Here is a 20,515-nt window from a genome sequence, read left to right as displayed (position 1 = left end):
GCTTGGATTGGGAGTGATGGGTGTCATCAAGGTTGGTTAGCAGGATTCTGAAATATGCATGAAAAGACAGTGAGGACAGTGGACAGTGAGGACAGAGAGGCAGGCCCACATTTGAGAGGCAGGCATTCCTGAGTTGGGAGCAAAAGGGCTTGATGATTAATTTAATGCGGGTGGTTGAGGAGGAAGGAAGAATTGAAGATGACTGAGATTTCTAGTTTAGAAACCTGAGTAATTGGGGAATGTCATTAACTGAAATAGGAGTGGAAGGAAGGAAATCATCCTATGTGAGGCCTACCAGAATCTTTACATATGTTATTTAATCTTAAATAAACCTATAATGAAAAAATTAACATGCCCATTTTGCAGATAAGAAAAGTGAGATTCAGTGAGGTAAAGTAGCTTGCCCAAGGTCACACAACTACTAAGAGCTGGAATGTGAAATAAGGTCTTACTCCAGTGCCCCTATTCTTTCCATGATAGTAGGGGACTTTATGCTTTGTACCTCTTTGTACCTCTCTACACTCTAATAATAATTTTAGTTTGGAAAAATAGGACTGAAGCTCAATGGGAAGGTAGACCATGGAAACATGGTCCTCCCAGGAATAGTGCAGTATGAAGAGAGATTAAAGGATTGCCCTAATGACATTAAGGCCCAGAGCAGCACTGTTGAATACAATTTTCTGCAGTGATGCAAATGCTTTTTACTTACATTATCCAATACAGTAGTTATTAGGCCGTATGCTACTGAGCACTTGAAATGTGGCTAGTATGAATGAGGAACCGAAGAGTTAATTCTAACTGATTTTAAGTGATTTCAGATTAAATAAGCATATGTGGCTAGTGACTGCCATATTGGATGGTTTAGGACTAGAGAAACCAGTCAGGCATAGAGGGTTCATCAAAGAAGAGGCCTTGCTGGTACCCCTGAAAAATCACTCGATATTTGATCATCTGCCTCATACCTCTGGGTAATATTGGTCCTATATTTGGGGACCATAATTTATTAGTTAGCAAAAGGTTTTTTCCTAGTGTGGACTACAAACTTATTTTACTATGTTTTATCTTTAGGAGAGTAAGTACAATACTCCCTCTCCTTTCTTATCTGAGAATCATTATAGTCATTTTCTCTGTATTTACATTTTTCCGTACATAGTATTATTTAAGAGCTCAAGCTCCAGGAAAACTGCCTGGGTTCAAATCCCAGTTCTGCCAATGAATATTTTGTGCCTTGAGTTAGCTGCTTCACATTTGCAAGCCTCACTTTCCCTATCCATAAAATAGGGATAATAATAGTGCTTCATTCATAGGGTAGTTGTGAGGATTGAGTTAAATAACCTATGGAAAATGTTTAGCCAGTATCTGGCACATGCTAAATAGTCAGTAAGAGTTAGCTATTCTAAAACTGGTACTGTGTGATAGTGTGTATTTTGTACCTCTGCATTTTGACATTTACTCAACTCTATTTTTGCTTCAATAGAAGGTGTTCCTCCAGATCTCTGTCAGAACATTCCAAAAAGAAATTCATTCCTCAAGATAAGAAGGTAGACAGAGTTTTGAAGAATTAGATTTTATCTTATTGCAGGCATGAGTTTTGAGTTGTTTTTTTATTTCACTTTGATTACTATATTGTTAAAGTATTTAAAATCATTACAGAAGAAAATCATGACCGTGATATTTTGTTGTGATCATTAAAATTCCCTTGGTTTAAGCTCAAACCGTTGCACATATACCACATAATCAAATAATAATACTAGAAGTTCTTAATGTTGGCACAGAAGATTTCTTGATGTTTTGTAGTTATACTGTTTTTTTTGTTTTGTTTTGAGATGAGGTCTTGCTGTGTGGCTCAGGCTGGAGTGCAGTGGCTATTCACAGGCAAGATCCTACTGCAACTTTGAACGTCCAGCCTCATGTACCCTCTTGCCTCAGCCTCCCCAGTAGCTGGTACTACAGGCTTGGGCCACTGCACCTGACTCATACCTGTTTAATTGAAATATTTAATGCCTAGACTCTGGCTATTCAATGCCACTTAGAAGTGGCTGGATATTTGTTGATCATGGACTATTTAAAGACTAATGACGTCACAGGTAGGAACAAGTAATAGGATCCCTTTTGTTGTCACCTATTTTGTATTTTGTAATCTTTGGATTGTAAAACTGCATTGTAATATAGTATTGCACTCCCTACGGTGTTTGTGCAAAAAACATTTTTTTTTTTCCCCATTAGATTGGAATTTTGAGAAATCTGGCTTCAAGTGCCACTTCTGCCTTTGGTTTGTCTAAATAAAGAAGTCATTTATTTCTCTGGGCCACAGAGAGGTAAATGTCATCTGTAAAGTCTAAGAGTTGATCTTGATTTGATTCTAGAATGGTCTTGAAGTATCCTTCCAAATAAAATTCGTTGGATCTGCCTCCTTCCCCCAACTCCCTAGGAGGACCTTTGGCCTTAAGGGACTTAAGAGAGGTCATTTTTATCTACTGTTCACAGCGTTTACTTCCATGCTTTAAAAAACATGCTCTTGGAATATTCTTGGATATTTCATTTCCTTGGAAAACAACTAATGGGTGAGTCAGCAGGAAGAAAAAACCCACTCACAATAGATATAAAAATTGCATGAAGTGGTGAAACGAGAAATGATTTTCTTTGTAAACTGAAATGATGAGGTATGCAGAAACCAATTACTTATTTATAAAATGAGCGCGCGGTGGGAAAGCTTTATGTAGCAAAGCTAAAGTGCTGTTACATATTTAGCAAGACAGAGGGCATGGAGATTCCTCTCCATACTGCCTTAAAACTGCTGTTAAACGTTCCTTTCAGTGAGGGAGACAATGTGTTGGGAGGCGGAAGAAGGAAGGAAGCAAGGGAAGGGTCAAAGCCTTCCCTCCGGCCCCGATCAGTCCCCTCTGTAAATTCATAATTAAGGGAATTTCCTCCTGCAGCTGCGCAACGCTTGGTGGCCGTTTCGACGTCACTGTCAGGGCATTTCAGGGATTTTGTGTGCCCAGGCAGTGACTTCCCGACTTCTCCGGCGTATCCCCGACGGGGCGCAGAACACCGCCCGTGGCGAAGTCGGGCCGGGGCAGTTTGGGAACCCGTCCCCGGGAGCTCAGCGGCCAGAGGAGGGCGCGGAAGTGTTTCCTGGGTGAGCGCGGCAGCCGGACCCGTTTCCGGAAGGCTGATTGCATCAGGTGTGGAGCAGGGCGCCTCCTCGGCCCAACCTGGCGGCCTCTGCGCCTGCGCGCGCCGCCCCGCCCCGCCCCGCCGCCGCGGACTCCACCGCGGGTTTTCCTCTCCGTCGGGAAGAGACCGACCTGGGAGGGGCAGGCTCCGCTCACCTACCCCGGACCCCCGAGAGAGAGCGGGGTGGCCAGGCCGGGTTCCGGGGATCTGAGGGGAGCTGTGAGGTCCGGGAATAGAGTGCCTTGGAAAGAGGACCCGTCTGCAAGGTTGGAGGCTGGTCGATCTCCGCTCCTGACGGGAGTGGTGGTCTTGGGCTGGTTTCCTTGCCTCTTTGGCCTTGAAGATCACAGACTAAGAACCACAAGGCTTTCCAGTTCAGAGAGCCTGTATTTTCCCCAAGAGGTCTACTGTGGCCCTCGACTGTCCTTGGTCCACGGACGTGTTAGGTGGATCTTGGGGTGCAGAGACTCAGTCCCAAGAGTAAACACTTTTCATGAATTTATAGGGATTTCTCTGTGACAGTATTGTTTTTATGTTGTAGGAAGGAGGGACATGATTGCTGGCCTCCAGCTCGGTCTGAGGGAGACAATCGTTAATTGGAGAGGTTATTGGAGTGCAAAAGTCAGAAACCACCTTCCACAAGGCAGCCCCCCTCCCATCCCTTCGTAACAACCTCACTGAGTCTGCATGAGGGTCCCTCTATACACTCTATTCGCACCTTGTGCATTTCCCTCCCAGCACTCTACCTGTTTGAAATAACCGTTTTGAGTGATTATTTGATAGGTGTCTGTCACCCGGCCGGACTATAAATTCCATGAAAGCAGGGGCCTGGGCTTTTAAATTCACCACTATCCTCAGGCCTAGTACAAGACCTCGTGGATCCTTAATAAACTCATGTAGGAAAGAATAAAGTAATGCCCACCCCACTGCATAGAGTCCTCATAGGAAGAATCACGTGAGTTTTTAATTCGCGATCCTCGGTAGGACTGTGTATGTTTGTGTATGGGTAGGGTTCTCTAAAGTGTATAGTCCTCATACCAGCAACATCAGCATCCCATGGGAACTTGTTAGATATACAGATGCTTGGGCCCCACCACATATCTACCCATTCAGAGACACAGATTGGGACTCAGGGATTTGTACTTCAGCAAACCCTCCAGGCGATTCTGATCCAGGCTCCAGTTTGACAACCGCTGCCCTGGTGAAGAGCAATCCTAAGGATACTTTGGGGATGTCATTCACAGCGTCTGGGGCAGAGCACAGTTTACCATTTACTGAGACTCGACTCTTATCAGGGCTTTGTTTGCACGCTTACAATTAGAGTTATAGATAATATTATTGGCAATGGAAAGGAATACCTCCTTTTCCTCTCCGGCAGTTGTATTTCTCCCCTGATATTATCTTGTGATTTCCGGATCAAAGAAGAGTGTGTGTGCGGCATATGCCTGGGGGTGGGGATAGGAGGTAGAAGGAAGGAGAAGGTGTCGCCTACAACTTGCAGTTAGCCTGGGTGGGTGTGGGCAGCTCTCCTGTGGGGACATTTTCCTATTGCAAGGGAATGCTGGCGTGTGGGAGAAAAGCCAGGGCTAAAGTAACCCAACTGCCTTTTGGTGCAGACAGACACCAGCCACATGGAGGGGATACCCGGGCTGCACTGCACGTCCTGCCTTTGGGTCTTACTGGGGCACCCATTGCCTCCCTGCGTGTTCCCAGGCGATTGGGGAGCGTGCCTCCCGCAGGCCCTGCCGCCTCCACCTGCAGGGGTCGCCCTGGGAGCGCGGCCCGCCTCCTTCTGCCCGGCCCCCACCCCCCGGCCCCGCCTTTCTCCCATTCGGCCCCCGCCCCGCCGGGTCCCTCCAGCCTTCCCTCGCGCAGCCGCTGCCAAAGCCTGGAGAAGTGGAATCTCGTCAGCGCCGCTCCCTGCGCGGGACTCGCGGAGCGGCACTGAGCATGCTCAGTTGCCGGAGCCGGTTCTGGTCTCAAGTAGGAAGCTAGTGCGCTGTAACCGCATCTGATCTGGGCGCTCCGGGAAGGGCGAGACTGGAGCAGAGCCGCTGGGTGCCGGAGCCGAGGCGAGCGCCGCGCGCACCACTGGTGAGCCCCGCTTTCTTCCTTGCCTTTGCCCCGGATTCCGGGGCAGCACGAGAGTGCTGGGGAAACACCCGGGTAGCGGCAGCAGCGTGCGGCGAGCGGCTGCGGGTTCCGCCGGCGGCTTCTCCTCTGCTCCCGGCCCCGGGGCTGCGCGTCCACTGCCGCCCGCTCAGCCGCAGCCACACCTGCAGCAGCTGCCGCGGCATCTGCAGCGGGGCGCCTGCTGCGGAGTCCCGTGCGCCCTGCGCCCGCGCCGCAGGGCCAGTGGCACGGCGACTGCGGGCTCACTCTCCTTGACTTCCATCCCTCCCGCTTCCCGGCGCCCTCTTTCCCTCAGCAGCCCCGGCTTGGCAGGGCCTGGGGCGGGGGAGACCGGGTTGGAGGCGGTGCGCCCGGGTGGGGACTGCAGAGGGGAAAAGTGAGGGTGGGCGCCTGCGGGAAGAGCGCACACCCCCTTGTCCTGGCACCGGCCTCCGCTGTGCCGCTCGGCGGTCTCTCCCGGGCGGCAGCGCGCTCCTGCCGGGGAGTTGGAGCCGGGGTTGGCTTCTCCACGAGGGGTTCAGAGGCCAGCCCATGAGACATGAAAGGGGGGAAAAGTTCCTTTTCCCCCTCGGTGGCAGAGAGAGCGTTTAACTAGAAAATGGCTGTGCATAGGGGACCGACTCGAGGAAACTGGCCACTGGGACCCGAAAGCCCCTGCGCTGCCCGCCGGGCGGAATGGAGGGTGGTACGCTAGAAATGACATTTGTGCGGCGAGAACAGAGCTGGACGGAGGGAAGGATGCTGAGACCCATAGAAACAATGAAAGGTGGTCTTCACGTCGGTGAAGTGGTGTAGACTACGGGTTCGGGGCAAACAGCCGAGGGAGCATGGGACTAGAATTCAAAAAAATAAATTAATTTGGATAAATCATATGTGGAGTTGTCACCGACCGTTCTGTAGTCAAGTTCTGCGCGGTTTTAGAGCCACGACTGTCACAGACGTTTTTGGATGGATTGAGTGGTTGAGGAGGGTTAAAATTGAGAGGAGAATAAGGTCAGTGTCGGAAGCTCCAACTGGGCTCTCGGAGGGGACAGTTTGTTTAAGTCCCTCAGTCACTGGCTTTACATTGTGTCTAATTACATACGTGAAATACCCAAAGGATTATCATAAAATGATGCCATCGGTGGTGTTTGAATTCCAAGGAATGAGGAAACTTTGTGAGGTTGGCATGGGTTTATCATTTGTTTTAATATTTCACTGATTAAAAAAAAACAAACACAATGGCAGTTTGATCTGTTGTTTCTGGAGTTTACTCTCTTAAATCTTGCTTTTTTTTTTTCTTGTCATGGTTTCAGATTTAAAATCTTGTCCCCAAATTGCCATAATAATGCAGAGTATTAGAATTTGTGTGGCTGGCCTTTTAGGAACAGATGGAATCCTTGAAAGGGGATTTCTTCATGAACTTAGGTAGCAACCTTCTCGTTTTCAACTTGTAGCTTGTAAGCAATATTTGTTCAACAGTTGTTTATCATAACTTGCAACATCCTAGAAATGGCATCGTTCGTGAAGGATGGTATTTGTGGCGAGAATGGGGTAACCTCCAGGCTGGGGAAATGCCGAGAGAACACAGGTGGCAGTAGAGTACAGTGGGCTGATCATAGGGCGGAAGGTGGTGGGGTACAAGTACAAGATTTCAATTGCTGTTCTTTCGTTGTCCATGTACTGTATGACCCCGAAGTCACCGACAGTCTTCGTAAACTGGATGTAACCACGTCTCTAGATATTTGCTGAGAGCCTTTGAGAGACGACTCTAAAGTTGAGATCCTTTCCACAGAAGGTTTTTAGGTCCTATACTTTTATTCCCTCTTCAAATGGATACTTTTAACTGAATAAATTCACCTTCAAGGAGCCAATGTGAACCGGCTTTCTGAAATTTTTATAAAGTGGTAATTGAAAAGCTGGATGGTGAGGTGGGAGGATTGCTTGAGCCTAGGAGTTTGAGGCTGTAGTGAGCTATGATCACGCCACTGCACTCCAGCCTGGGCAACAGAGTGAGATCCTGTTTCTGAAAAAAAGAAAGCTTGATGAGCTAAAGTGCAAAATACTGGTGTTTACACTTAGCTGGAGTAATGTGAATACTGACTCCAAAATTACTTGGGAAAAAACTATTGCATATATTGTAAGAATCCACATGTACAAACATAAAATATTTTTAAACTGGTACTTTTTGTCATGTTTCAACCTTTTGATGACTGTTTTCTTTTCCTGCCACCAGAAAAACAACAGCATATGAACATTGAATTCTTTTATTTTTCTGTTACCACAGGAATGAATACTGAAAGCCTTGCCATAATATTAGAATAGTGATGTGTGTGGACTATCCTGAGTACTGGATATCTAAATTTATCTTTTAAGAAAAATGGAAGGGAGAGCATCGGAAGAATAGCTAATAGATACTGGGCTTAATACCTAGGTGATGGGTTGATGTGTGCATCAAACCACCATAGCACATGTTTACCTGTGTAACAAATCTGCACATCCTGCACACATACCTGGAACTTAAAAGTTGAAGGAAAAAAAAAAGAAAAATGGTATGTCATGTCTCTGTACCTTTTTCAATTTCATTTTAAAAATAGACAATACCTGGCCTGGTACGGTGGCTAACGCCTATAATCACAGCACTTTGGGAAGCTGAGGCGGGCAGATCACTTGAGGTCAGGAGTTTGAGACCAGCCTGGCCAAGAGGTAAAACCCCCGTCTCTAAAAAAATACAAAAATTAGCCAGGTATGGTGGCTCCCGCCTGTAATCCCAGCTACTGGGAAAGCTGAGGCAGGAGAATCACTTGAACCTGGGAGGTGGAGGTTACAGTGAGCCAAGATCGCGCCACTGCACTCCAGCCTGGGCAAAAGGGTGAGACTCCGTCTCAAAATAAATACATAAATAAAATAAATAAGTAAATAAATAACAAAACAAAACTGGACAATACCCTTGTGATATAACACCTTAAGTTTTCCGGGGGTGGGGGAGGGGAGCAGGTGGGACAGACTTTTAGGAAAATATTGTGATAAGTTATTACTGGTTATGGGTGGAATACTTATTTTCCTACATGGGGTTAGGAAACCAGCATTTGTTCAGTGCCTATTATTATTATTATTATTATTTTTGAGACAGAGTTTCAGTCTGTCACCCAGGCTGGAGTGTAGTGGCGCGATCTTGGCTCACTGCAACCTCTGCTTCCCAGGTTCAAGTAATTCTCCTGCCTCAGCCTCCTGTAGCTGGGATTCCAGGTGCCCGCCACCACGCCTGGCTAATTTTTGTAATTTTAGTAGAAATGGGGTTTCACCATGTTGGCCAGGCTGGTCTCCAAGTCCTGACCTCAGGAGGTCCACCAGTCTCGGTCTCCCAAAGTGCTGGGATTACAGGCGTGAGCCATCACGCCTGGCCTGTTCAGTGCTTTTTATGTGTCCTATTATCCTATTAAGGTTTTGTATATATCATCTTATGCTGTAAGCATCTATGCATAAATGTCAGCTGTCTAAGAAAACCCCTCTGAAAAGGTAGATGCTCGTGATTTCACAGCAATAGAGCTTTAAACTTTTATCTTATATGAAAATATCTTTAATTGATTCCATTATTATTCAGTAAGCATTCTCTTTTAAAGCATCTTTGATTTGTTATTTAGAATTAAATTTGATTGGAACTGCATATCTTCAGAATGATTTGAATGTTTTCAAGAAGCTTCTATCCAGATTTTAAAACTGTTTTGTGTTCATTTATTTTCAATAATGTTGCACTACCAACAAATGAAATTAGATGTCAGAAGATAAACCCAGATTAGCCATTTTGATTTTAATGTGTTATTAGTGCATATTCTGCATGCTGATATGTGTTGATGGCATTTCTCTCAGCCGAAATGGTTTGTCAGAGGCAGAGTAACAGACTCTCCATAATAAAGGGTCTGGGGGGATTTGGAGGAAAGGCTACTAACCAGGGACCCCAAAGACTTGCCTTTGGGGCTGGCTTGTCCCTTACTTCAATTCACTGTGTTACCTGGAAAAAGTCAGTTATGTCTCTGGGCCTGTTTTCCCATCTGTAAAATGAGAGAGCTGCAGTCACCCTCTGGTTGTCTATCGGGTCCTTCTTGTCCCAGTCTAGAGATCTGTGATGCAGCCATTCGAGGAGAGAGGTCTTCGTTTAAGAGCAGGGGTCCCCAGCCCCCTGCTTCGGACCTGAACTGGTCAGTGGCCTATTAGGAACCGGGCCATAGAGCAGGAGGTGAGCGGCGGGCAAGTGACCTTTACCACCTGAGCTCCACCTCTCTCAGATCAGTGGTGGCATTTGATTCTCACAGGACTGTGAACCCTGTTGTGAACTGCACATGTGTGGGATCTTGGTTGTGCACTCCCTATGAGAATCTACTGCTTGTTGATCTGAGTTGGAACAGTTTCATCCCAATCCCCAACCCCATCCGTGGAAAAATTGTCTTCCATGAATGCTGTCTGGAGACCACTGGTTTAGAGCATTATTTGGAGGTGATTTTGTGTTTCCCTGTCTGGTTTGTCACTGCTTTGTCGAATGCCCTTCTTTTTTTTGCCCAATTCCTACTTCCCTTATAGTTTTCATTTGTTATAAAATGGTTGTCATAAAATTAACTTTATGGCCCTGCCAGTCTAGTTAGCAGATAAGGTAATGATTAGATTTGGGTAAAGTGTATTCGACATTTGAAACTACTTCATAGCATTTTCTGCGGGGAGACTTTCTGCTCTTGAGCACACAGATAGTCTGAGAAAGAAACCTCTACCTAGGCTGCAGGGGAGGGGGTCCTGTGCTTTGCTTCCCAGGCCCACCCTTGTGAAATTTTGGCAAGCCTTTCCTGTGTCCCAGCCTTTGTCTCCTCGCCTTGATGAGAAATGCAGCCCTTGGTCTCTGGAATACGACTTTCACTCTCATTTAACGTTAGCCCTGTCACTGTGTTGGACAGATGCCTGTGATTGGCTGCTGCAGTAGCAGGAGTGGTGGCTGGTGAAATGTGTCTACTCAGTGTCATTAGCAGGATCATGAGCTTTTTTTTCTTTTTTCTTGGCAAGCTGCGATGGGGCAGAGAGCAAAGGAAACCAATCCCATTTGGTGTTTTTAGTGCATTTTGCTTTCAAGAGGCTCACAAAACTCAGCCTCATTAACCTTTAAGTGAGTCAGTGAGGAGTTGTTATCCCATTGAAATAATTTTTAATAAAGGGAGAGTGACTCTAGTTCCTCTAATAACCAGGCTCCAGGGTTCCTGGACCCCTGTTAGGAGTGGGTCATTAACTCCAGACATTAGATGAGAGCTGGGAGAGAGGAAGGGCATAGAGGGTGGAAGGTCAAGTCACACAACTGGGCAGGAAGTAAGAAGCTTGATCAGTTTAAAGGTATTAGAGCTCTTTGTGTGTAGAGTTACAGGAGATATTCCCTTTCTATATAATTTATTTCCATGGTGTTTGAATCTTATCTTGTTTTCTGTAATGGACGTATATTTATTTTATAATCAGAGAAAAATCCTAATATATAATTTATTGGTATATAAAATGTACAGATTCACATGGACAAATACGAGAAGAGAACATGGAAAGAAATGAATGGTATAGAAAAGGATGGATTAAAGCTTTTCTTTGTTGTTGGTTAATGACTTGACAGTGGTTATAAACAAAGTTTACCAGTTCTACCCTCTCTTTTCCTCTTGTGGAAATCTTGCAAACTTTGTTTGCTAGGTAATAACTGAAGTTCCCGAAGTGTAACTCATTGGCAAGTATGCTTCAGGAATGCTTAGAGTGGGAGGAAGAGTGTCGTTTTTTTTAAGTTGATGAAAAGGAATGCAGAAACCGGGAGCAGTGGCTCATGCCTGTAATCCTAGCACTTTCGGAGGCCAAGGCAGGTGGCTCACTTGAGGTCGGGAGTTTGAGACCAGCCTGGCCAACATGGTGAAACCCCGTCTCTGCTAAAAATACAAAAATTAGCCGGGCATGGTGGCACACGCCTGTAATTTCAGCTACTCAGGAGGCTGAGGCAGGAGAATCGCTTGAACCCAGGAGGTGGAGGTTGCTGTGAGCTGAGACCGCGCCACTGCACTCCAGCCTGGGTGAAAGGGCGAGACTCTGTCTCAAAAAAAAGAATGCAGAATATTGGAATCAAGGTAGAAGGAAAAACGTGTGTTTAAGAGGGTGAGATAGATTGGAGAGACTGCGGAATTCCAGAGGGTAAAGGGAAATGCCATTGTTGAAGAAGGAAGGGCTGGCATTACTGGAGGTACGGGATGTGTCCCTGTCGTGTAAGTCAGAGCTCAGTTTCCACACAATTTAAAAGTAAATGAGTATCTCCTATATGCAGAGCATAATGTTAGCCCCACAGGTCATTTATTGTTGGTTAGTGGTTTTCACTGTTCTTATCACAATGATGGTAATGATGTAGTGAATGTGTCATAATTGTTCAAATAAGAAGATATGTCCTTTTCTCTGATACTATGCCTTTCTCATTTTTGGGTAAGATTCTTTTATGATTTGATGGGAATATTTTTATCTAGCCGCTGAATGGTCCACGAAATTGGTAAGTCTGGGAATCTGGGCCTGAGATGCAGGGAGGCCTGCCCTTGGGATTGAGTTGAGTCATGGAGGCCAGGCCAACATGTGGAGTTCGTGGGTCAGCTGATGGGGCCCCTGGGCTTTCCAGGAATATAGAGTCACCCAAGGTCCTAGGAACTGTGAATGAGCTAATTTTGAAAGTGCCCTAGGAGCCAGTGACTATTTTTGAATTATAGCTTGAGAATGACAAGGAAAGCACCAAGATGAAAGATGAGGGTGTAAGGGAACAGAATGGGCAAGTGGTTGAAGTGTGAATTTCAGCAGGTGAACCTCAAGATGTATCTTGACATTTGATTCTTTGCATGCAGGCCTCTTTCTGGCAAAACAACACTCTTTAGCAATTCTTAGTTAGTGATTCTAGGAAATGGTGATGGGTGAAAGCCATAGAACCTAGAATTGTGTAATAGCCAGCTTGGCCCAGACCTCTGCAGTATCATTCCCTCCAGGGTGAGCCTTGAATTGCTGGAGGAAGCTTCAGAATGATTTGCTCATGGAATTGCTGTTATTCACCTTTAGTTTTGGTTGCTATTGTGGGGTGAAGAAGGAGTGTCAAAACAATAACAACAAATTATTTCCTTTTTTTTTTTTTTTTTTTGAGACGGAGTCTCACTTGGTCGCCCAGGCTGGAATGCAGTGGCTTAATCTCAGCTCACTGCAACCTCCACCTTCCAGGTTCAAGCAGTTTTCCTGCCTCAGCTACCCAAGTAGTTGGAACTACAGGTGCCCGCCACTGTATCCGGCTAATTTTTGTATTTTTAGTAGAGGTTGGGGTTTCACCACTTTGGCCAAGCAGGTCTCGAACTCCTGACCTCAAGTGATCTGCCCGCCTCAGCCTCCCAAAGTGCTGGGATTACAGGTATGGGTCCTCTCCCTGGCAGCATCCTGCTTGCTCTTTGGTGCTGGCTCTGTTCTTACCTTCTGATCTTCATTCTGTTTCTCAGGTAGACTTCTGTCCTGGGCAAGAGTCGACCTGCCACATTGAGTATCCCAATTTGCTAGGTGGTATTGTTTGTCAGTGGAAGTGAATAAATCAGAATTTCCTTAGCATGAGTTAGGTTTCTTGAGTTGTTTCATTCCTGGGGGAACTAATACCGTTAAAATTTCCTTGACATTTCAAGAAATGATCATATACCACATTGCAAATTTTGAACACAGCAGAGGCATGATTTGGGTGTAGAGACACCTTGGGAAGCATTGATTCAGACTCAGATTCTTCAGATTATCTGATCAGAACCTCTTGTCCTCTCCAAGAACCAAGGTCTGTGTATACCTTTTCCAGGACACTGGTGAAGAGAGACATTCATTTGGTGACATCCAGAAGCCTTGGCTTCATTTGTTCCTTCCTTTGTTCAGCAAATGCTTATTGAGTACATACTTTGTGCCAGGCACTGTGCTAAGTTCAGGAGGACAGAGAGGAATGTACTAGAACATTGGTTATAGGGTGCTGCAGTAGAGGCACATGTGTGATGGGAGTGGAGGGGAAGGAAGGCTGTCCTAATCCTGCGAGAGTGGCAAGAGCTGTGGCGAGTGACTCCTCATGTAAAATTCCCACTACAGCAAACCCTTCAGCTGCTTCCTTTGTCATCTTTCCTTAACTCAATTTTATTCCTGCCTACCACCCAGGATTTGCTACTCCTTTTGTAAGGGAACTCGGGATTTGGCCTTTCAAATCTCTGTGGCAGTAGTTCTTAAGCAGGACAGTTTTGCTCACCGGGGAACATTTGGCAGTGACATTTTGGTCATGGTGACTGTGGAGGGATAACTACTGGCATCTAGTAGGAAGAGGCTAAGAATGCTACTAAATATCCTACAACATGTGCAAGGATAGCCCTAGAAGGAGGCAGCAGGGGTTTAGTGGTCAAGTCCCAGTGCTGCTCTGCAATTTAATAGCCATATGACAAAGGGCAACAGAATTGTACTTTGACAACAGAATTACACAGTGCTCAGTTTGCTCATCTGCAAATAGGAATACTAATTGTGCTTATATAATATGATTGTTGTGAAGATTTCATCAGTGAATGTATAAGGGCAGAGAACAATACTTGATGTGAGATAAGACCTTACTTAACGAGTATTTTTATTTTTAGTTTTAAACAAAAACTTTACCTTTTGACTCTAAAGAGCTTAAGTTTAGAGTATCCAGGGCAGTTGAGCTTGTAGCCCTACCTGTAAGTATGCTTTGGTGTAGGAAATGGCCATAGTTTTTGTGTTTTTCTAGTTCCTTTTTGTCCGTTGGCTTTATTTCCCATTGTCTCATCTCTTGAGATTTTTAATAGCTTTGCCTTTCATCCCTTTTTTCCCAGGGACCCAAATTTATGCCCTTAATGAGCTTTTCCCTAGAGGGCTGAGAATTATATTTATGATTTTCCTTAGCTCTGTCTATTTTGGGAATGGTGAGAAAATGGGAAGCGGGTCAGGGGAGATGTTGCATTACTTCCTGATTGTCATAGCTCCCTTCTCTGTAAAATCCCGTGAAGGATTGAGAGGCAGGTGGTAGTGCTTGCTTAGTAACTCTTCCCTTTACACCCACCAGCTCCACTCCCAAGTTGGGTGCCTACTACTTCCAAAATACCCTGTAATTGGGTCACAACATTATCTGCCTGCTTGGAATCATATCTAAAAATCAAAGCAAAGATGAAGACTATGTCAGCAGGATTTGAAATGTTTCCATCCTCTGCTTTGAGGCTTTGCAGAATTATTCTGAAAACAAAAAAAGGTAAACTTGTTATCCCAATGAGGTGGCAGTTTCTATGTGGCCTAGAATTATGCCTAATTTTTGCTTGTAAAAGGGCTCAAACCATGATCCTTTCTGACTTTCCACAGGGATGTGAGCTTTTGTGGACATCACTCAACAGATCAGATTTACTGTTGAATTTTCATAACATAATTGACTTGGAAAGCATTTCATTCTGTATTTTGAATGGTGACTAGAGAGAAATTAAGAAGCTCAGTTGTTATATCTTTCGAATTCCTTTCCCATGACACAGTCATCTCTCCCCTGAATGAGAGCAGTGGCCTCCTGGCTTATCCAGCTCTGTTCACTCAGTTTGGCTTCCCAAGTGCTGGGCACTGTTCCAGATGCCACACGTGGACACTGACCAGGATGGCCACTGCCTCTACCTGCTCGGAGCTCTGGGTCTGTAGAGAAAGGCTGACAGCTAAGGAATGAATGACGGTACTATGTGATACGTATTACTGGGAGAAATACTCAGTGCTTCCCAGACGAGCACTTATCCTGCTTGGGTGTGGGGAGTGTGTGGGGCAAAGCTTCCAGGAGAAGGGATGCTAAGTCTATTCCACAGTGCACCTGGACCTCTATCTTATGGTTCCTTAAGTCACCCTGACTCTAGCTCCTGCATGGAGCCTGCTGTTTCTGAATGCGTGCCTCCACCTTCCCTCCCACCTCGGTTGCTTCTCACCTTGGAGGCTGCACTTGCCTTTTTCCTGGTCTCTTTCTGTTTCTATTGTACACTGCCTCCAAGGTGATCTTCTGAAATCTTCTGCAGTTCTGGGCATATCATCCCAACTCTTCAGGGGCTCCTTGCTGCCCTCAGGATGAAGTCTAAGCTTTTTGATGAGGCACCGAACATATTTCATGATCTGCTTTCCATCTCGTTCTTACGACATGCCAGATTTTCTCTGGCCTTTCGGCTTTTATCCCGTTGCCATTGCCTGCGACCATCCCTCCTGTCTGTCCTTTACCGCCTTTCAGTACTCCTTCAGGAAGTAGCTTAAACATTATTCTCTGATATCTTTATGGTTCTTGCTTGGCACAGCAAGTGGGAAAGTGGACAAGGTGGGGCAGGCTCACTGAAAATTTTCATTTGAGAGAGTCCAGGATGGGTCTTTTTGAAAAGCATGTTTGTTAAGATAAAACAATATAGAGTAAAAGTGTTTGGTTCAGTTGTCAGGGATGTGAGGAGACATCCATCCTAGGCTGCTGATTTCTCATGCTTGGAGCAGTTTCCAGAAAGATGCAGTGGGGTTTGACTGAGGAGAGGATTGATGGAGCTGGAGACATAAAGGGAGACGGCCCAGGAAACAGTTCACACAGGAAGGGAACCAGGCCTGGAGTACTGGGGAGAATTGGGGCTTACAGCTCCTGGAGGTTCCTACTGTTTCTGGGAACTTAGACTTTGGGGCCCCCTTGTTAGTGGACTCTGTATTCGTGGCATTTCTGCTCTCCCTAAATGAGATAGGAAGTATGAACACTGAATATGTTGGATACTATTACTGTGGACAGGGTCTCCATGTTCCAGAATTCAGGGGGGAAAGCCTCCTGCATTCAAATCCCAATTATTTGAGCAGAAAATATGTGAATGGGGTGAAACAAAATTAACACTGACTGTTCTTATTCATGAGACTTGGCAATCAGATCACTGTCATTTTCTAAAAATGCCTCTTTTCCTAAGATTTGAGATTATTTCTACTAAGATAAATAAAGGAAGTTCTGCATTCCGTCAGTTTATGTATCATTGTCTCATGATCACAGTCATCTCCTGCTGACTTGAATTTTATTTCAGTTTAAATCATTTTCCTTTACTAGTACTAGATCCTGCTGTTACGTGTACGCGTGTGTGTGTATATGTGTATCTTTTTTTTACAAGCTGCAAGTAGAAATAAGAAACAAAAATAAAGTGAGGTGTTTTATTGAATTTTTATCTTTTCTTCCTCTTAGTTCTGAAAACATGTGGATTGCAAGAAAAACTAATTAAAAAAAAAAACTGAGGAGAATGTGGATTTGTGGCATGATTATCTTTATTTCCTATAAAGAAAACAGGATTTTCATTAGATCCTGTTGTGCTGTTTTCCCATGAGAGAAATAATAATGAGATAGACTGCCACATTTGGAGTATATATACAATTTTGCTTAACATTTAAATGATTTTTATACGAACATTTGTGAAGGTTTGAACGTTTGCCTACATTCTGCAGCCCCGGTTATTAACAATACAGTGCTGTCTTGTCAAGAACAATTTCTTTATATCAGCGAAACTTCAGGTAGTTTAAACTTATTTCTACAACAGGAGAGCTGGGTACAGATTTTCATTAAAGCACATTTATTTTACGTTAGTATTGACCTTGAAAGTTAATTTTTGAAATGCTCAGAGATACATCATTTTGATAAATGGTCAAGTTAAACAATGCAATGTGAATGTTTCTATGTGATGCAGTTGTAAAAAATTTGTTTGCATAAAGCCAAAGATTATAAGAGAATGAATAGAAACAAAAATAGTATGGTTTCTTGGTGGGATTGTGGATGATTTTGTTGGCGTTATCGCTCTTCCTCCTTCCCAAGCATCCTTAGTGTTTTTATATCCTGTTAGCAATGAGTAAAAGGGAAAAAATAATTCTTGTGTGTTCATTTTCGTTTCCTCTAAAGGATGTGCATTTCAGGGGTGTTTCTTTAAGCAGACTAATTGGGAACAAAAGAGAACTGGCATATGCTAAGTGAAATTAGCCAGTCACAAAAGGAAAAATATTGTACAATTCTACTTGTATGGATTGCCTACAGTAAATTTATAGAGACAGACAGTAGAATGGCAGTTGCCAGAGGTTGCGGGGAGGGAGGAATGGAGAGTTACTGTTTAATGTGTACAGAATTTTAGTTGGGGAAGACGAAAAGTTTTGAAGACGAATGGTGGTGATCATTATACAATAATGTGAATGTACTTAATGCTGCAGAACTATACACTTAAAAATAGTTAAAATTCCAAGGAGAAATTAATTTGCACTAGACTGAAGCTCCTGGGGGCATGTTCTCACCTCAGTGCAATCTGCTGCTGGGTCTGAAGCTCCGAGGAGCGGGGAAGTCACAGACCCCAGGAGCTGGGAGGGTATAGACGCCACTCACCTGAACTTGACACCAAGCTACTCATCCAGACAGGTTTCAAATTGTGAATTGGGTATGATCTATGTGGGGCGTATTTTTGGCCATGTATATTACTGACTTGCCCTTTGGAGATAATTTGGTAAAAATGAACTTGATTGGCATATTCTCAAAAACTGTGGCACCTTTCCCATTTACCCTGCTGAGTGTATTCTCAAAGCCAAGTGACTAGCTGGCCTAACCTTTTTTTCTTGCCCATGTTGTTCTAAAGAGAGCATAGGCTTTATCTGTATAGATCTGGGTTTAAATTCAGGCCTTACTCTGGGATAGACGGATATAGGTGGGTGCCCTGAGGTGAACACCTTTTTCTCCCTGAGCCACATGTGCTTTTCCCATCTGTAAAATATCTTTAGTGATACTTACCTGGCCATGCTGTGGGAAGGGTTTACTGTGATAACATGTGAAAGTGCTTGCTATATAGAGCAAGTAATCAAGATATTTAGCCACTTTTCATATTTTGTTTCATATTTTGGAGCATTTTGGATTTCAGATTTTCAGATTAGCGATGCTCCACCTTTTGTAGGTTTAAAATGCTTTTTATTCAACTACATGGTTTGGGTTTTTATTCTTACCTGTCTCCCCTCCCTTTTATTATCTTCAGAAAATACAGATGACAGTCCCTCTGTGTTTGATACTTCATATTACAGTTTGATAGGCTTGGGAAATGTATCAGTTGGGATTTGATTCTGGGTTTGATTTGATCAGCGTGGTAACCCTAAACAAGTTACCTCCTTTCCCTACAGGAATCTTATGGGATCCTATAGGAATTATAAAGGTCAGTTTAATGAGCCCTCCGTATAAGGCAACTGTCACTGTGATGAATGCACTGCATGGATTATCTCATTTGATGCTGTACTTCTAAGAGGTAGATACTGTTATAATCTCCTAATACAGATGGGGAAGGTGAGGCACACTAAGGTTGTTTGAGAGCATGCAGCTAGAGTTGCACTAGATGAAGATTATGGGGCCAGAATTTGCAAAGGAGAAAGCACTCAGTATATGTGAATACACATGCACAGATACACACATGTACACACACCCTGAATATTTTCTTAAAACACAAGAGCTACTAGATTGTAACACTGGGAATTCCCCAGGATGATAGAGAGGTCTAAGGACCAAGCAGTGTGAGAAAGATGTCAGAAGTGCTACCTGTATTTGGTTGTAATTGTAGCTACTTTGCATTTTTTAAACAAAGAAAATTTCTACATGCTCTATAGAGTGACACATACTTTTAAAGGCTGTAACTGGTATTGCGATGTTTTCTTTAGGAAAAAAAATCAGTTATTTCTCAAATCATTGAGCATTCTGTCCTGAGAATGTGCTCAGGATAATTACAGCGGATAAGTTCCAGCCGCCAGGGGAGAGCAACTGGCAGTCTCAAAATATTCTCTGCAAATATATTAGTCTGAAAATTGCATTTTAATGTGGTGTACTAGTAAAATAGAATTTTACTTGCTAAATTATTCCATGTTAATAGTGGTATAATTTTTCTAGAGAAAGGCTAATTTTATTTTTTAAAAAAATAGGTCATTCATTTCTTCCAAAATAATTGAATTATCCTTTGGAAGAACCTGTTAGTACTTCCTCTTCTATTTCAGTCAGGGTAATAGAATACAAGAAAGCTGATTGAATTTTATGATAAGAATTTGATTTTCAGAAATGTCATTTTCACCACAATGTTTGCTTTGACCAGCTTTGCTCTATAGTGCATTTTGACTTGAATGCTGTATTTTGGTATTTAAAGTGAGTTAAGGAACTTATGTGGTGCTTTTCACCATGTAGGTGATGCTAGCGTAATATATTCATTTAGTTGTGTCTGATGTCATTCAAAGAGTAATTCTTGAAATGGGTTGGTTAACAATGATTTCAAAGAGTAATTCTTGAAGTGGGTTGGTTAACAATTACTCATACCAGATCATTTCCCCAAATCTGTCTAAAGGGCCAAATTCTGAATTAGCCTATTGTGGAAATTTCTTTGTTTTCTAGCATACAGAGGAAATCAGGCTGCCAGTGCATGGTGAATGTATTTCTCATGATTTAGAAGTGAACAAAGTACAGCTGATGTAGAGCAAATGCACAAGTTTGCCACTAGACACCGGAAGAACAGTGAAGCTATTAATAAGATAAATTCAAAACATACCCTTTTACTTGAATAATTATGTACCTCATTTATGTTTTTCCTTGAAGGCTAGTTATTGTCAGGTTAATGAAAATTTGAAAGTTGCATGTAATCTTAAACTGTTAGCTGTAGATCCCAAAGAATCAAGAGCTTTTAAAATAAATGGGCACCTCTATTAAGAGTTTAACAAATAAAATATCAATGATTATAGGTTGCTCTTATCAAATTATTTAATTATTGTTCATTGGTCAAAATTCAAAGGTGTTGCTTTAGTGCAAGAAAAGGAGGTGCACAATAAATTAGCAGTGGGCAGGTAGGCAGATTATAAGTACTGCCCTTGGAATTTTTTTGGTATATTAACTGGCTTCTCTTCTAGGGAAAGACTTGCTTTTTTATGATAAAGAAAGTTTCTCATGTATGTTTTGGATGTGTTCCATTTACCTGTATAAAGAGAAACCTTGAATCTCAAACCATTAACCATTTCCTTACTCTGAAGGGTAGTTTGAGAACTGGCAAATCTTGCATTTATAAGGTAACTGGTTAAAGAGACTCGAGTTATCTCTGTGCATCTCTGGAGTCAGTTCTATTGAGGGCATCTGTTTGGGTTAAATTGTGTCCCCCCCAAAAATATAACT

General features: G+C 43.6%; 1 protein-coding gene across 15 annotated transcripts in view; it reads left to right on the top strand.

Annotated features, from left to right (window-relative positions):
- The first annotated feature begins 5,063 nt into the window (after positions 1 to 5,063).
- Positions 5,064 to 20,515, top strand: part of APBB2 (amyloid beta precursor protein binding family B member 2) — a 403,357-nt gene continuing 387,905 nt past the window's right edge. For 10 of the 15 annotated variants that reach the window (XM_055111303.2, XM_055111299.2, XM_055111297.2 and 7 more), the window contains exon 1: positions 5,073 to 5,274. The gene's annotated coding sequence lies outside the window, so the exon portion shown is untranslated. Of the gene's footprint in view, positions 5,275 to 20,515 lie in introns of all 15 variants that reach the window. The other 5 variants (XM_063603541.1, XM_063603539.1, XM_063603540.1 and 2 more) reach the window with 3 other exon arrangements.

The sequence above is a fragment of the Pan paniscus genome, chromosome 3 (assembly GCF_029289425.2).
Source record: "Pan paniscus chromosome 3, NHGRI_mPanPan1-v2.0_pri, whole genome shotgun sequence".
NCBI classification, from domain to species: Eukaryota; Metazoa; Chordata; class Mammalia; order Primates; family Hominidae; genus Pan; species Pan paniscus.
The sequence above is the reverse complement of the archived record's forward strand: the minus strand, read 5'-3'. Positions and strand labels throughout refer to the sequence as shown.